The sequence below is a fragment of the Aegilops tauschii genome, chromosome 5 (assembly GCF_002575655.3).
Source record: "Aegilops tauschii subsp. strangulata cultivar AL8/78 chromosome 5, Aet v6.0, whole genome shotgun sequence".
NCBI lineage: Eukaryota > Viridiplantae > Streptophyta > Magnoliopsida > Poales > Poaceae > Aegilops > Aegilops tauschii.
In genome coordinates, this window is record NC_053039.3 from 120,381,004 (window position 1) to 120,383,423 (window position 2,420).

Here is a 2,420-nt window from a genome sequence, read left to right on the forward strand (position 1 = left end):
TTCAATAGGCAAATTGTGTTTAAGGATAGGTTGTTGTTAAAAGAATATATTATCTATTTCATTTCTTTCATGCAAGTGCATATCATTTTCATGGTCTAGCAAATATTGTTCTAATAGATCCATAGGAGGTACAATAATAGAAGTAAGACCAATTATTTCATTTTTACTAGGTGATTCTTTATCATGAGGTTGTCTACGAAACTCGGAGAAATTAAACTCATGAGACACATCACCAAAACTAACACTGACAGTTTCTTTCTCACAATCTATCTTAGCATTGACAGTGTTCAAGAAAAGTCTACCACAAATTATGGGACAAAAGTCATCTTGTGGGGAACCAAGAACTAGAAAAAATCAGTAGGATATTTTAGTTTCCCACACAAGACTTCAACATATCTAACAATCCCAAGTGGTGTGATGGTGTCTCTATTTGCAAGTTTAATAGTAACATCTATGTCTTCTATTTCAGCAGGTGCTATGTCATTCATAATTTCTTGGTATAAGGTAAAAGGAATAGCACTCACACTAGCACCTAAGTCACATAGGCCATGATAACTATGATCTCCTATTTTAACTGAGACAACAGGCATGCCAACAACATGTCTATGCTTATCTTTTTCATCGGGTTTAGTTATTCTAGCTGCTTTAATTTGTTCAAATGGTTTAGGTGCTTTAATATTACTTTTGCGAACCACTGTTGATACCTTAGCATGGTCCTTTATCCTAACAAGGAAAGGTGGTTTTTAATATAAGCAGTAGGAACTACTGGATCAACATTGTAAATGATAGTTTCATCTTCAGTTATAACCGGTTCTTTAATTTCTAATTTAATAGGGGCTGATATTTAAACCACTTCTCCTAGGGAGATCAACATGAGTAGCAAATGATTCACAAAAAGAGGCTACTATCTCAGAGTCATGTCCATATTTAGTGCTAAACTTGTGAAAAGCATCGGTATTCATAAAAGATTTAACACAATCAAACTCAAGCTTAATACCTGACTCTTTACCTTCATCGAGTTCCCAATCTTCAGAGTTGCTTTAAATTCTTTCTAAAATATCCCACCTGAATTCAATAGTCTTCTTCATAAAAGAACTAGCACAAGAAGTATCGAGCATGGGTTGATCATTATGAGAAGGCCGAGCATAAAAATTCTGAATAATAATTTCTCTCAAGAGCTCATGATTGGGGCATGAATATAACATTGAATTAAGCCTCCCCCAAGCTAGAGCGATACTTTCTCCTTCACGAGGCCAAAAATTATATATATAATTCTGATCACGATGAACTAGATGTATATGATAAAGTTTTTTTTGGTGAAATTCCAATTTCAATCTGTTAAGGCATATCTCTCTAGATGTAGTTTTGGTGATTGATGACAACATGTTTGCGGACTAATCGTGCGCTTTGAGCATTTCAGAGATTCATCATTTGGCACGAGACGATTTCTTTCCCCTCGGAGTGTCATTCAAGACAGTGTAGCTCTTTCGCTTCTTTTCTGGTGGGCTAGTTTCGTAGGAGTCACCGTACTATCAAGAGGGGGTCAGTTTTGGTAAGGCTAGGGTGGAATCAACACGTACACATCCTCTTTTCACCCTCTGAGCCTTTCCGCTTCTTTGGAGGTCTCTTTCCCCCTTCTTTGGGCTGAGTCTGGTCCCAGCGGTAGTACCGCGGTACCCAGCGGTAGTACCGCTTAGGAGTCACAGGCGGCAGTACCGCTCCAGAGCGGTAGTACCGCCGGTGGGTCCTCAGCAGTAGTACCGCTGCGGTACCAGGCCCCTACCGCGTCGACTCAAGGGGTCTTTTTCGTGTCAGATTGTGCGGTACTTCGCAGCGGCAGTAGAGCGGCAGTGCCGCTCATGAGCGGTAGTACCGCCCTACCACCGCGGCAGTACCGCCCGAGTCCGTATCTCCCTTGCCCTCCAATCTCCACGGTAGTACCGCTGGGGAAGCGGTAGTACCGCTGTTCTCAGCGGTAGTACCGCTGCCTTATGCGGTAGTACCGCCCTCTGCGGGGCTGTTGTGGGGGGTAACGGTTGGATTGTCCCCCCCACTATATAAGGAGGCCTTCTTCCCCATAGTTGACCAACCTCTTCCCCCATAAGCTCCATTGTTGCTCCAAGCTCCATTTTTGCCCGATCTCTCTCCCTAGCCAATCAAACTTGTTGATTTGCTCGGGATTGGTTGAGAAGGCCCCGATCTACACTTCCACCAAGAGAAATTTGATTCCCCCCACTTATCCCTAGCGGATCTTGTTACTCTTGGGTGTTTGAGCACCTTGGACGGTTGAGGTCACCGCGGAGCCATAGTCCATTGTGGTGAAGCTTTGTGGTGTCGTTGGGAGCCTCCAATTAAGTTGTGGAGATTGCCCCAACCTTGTTTGTAAAGGTCCGGTCGCCGCCTTCAAGGGCACCAATAGT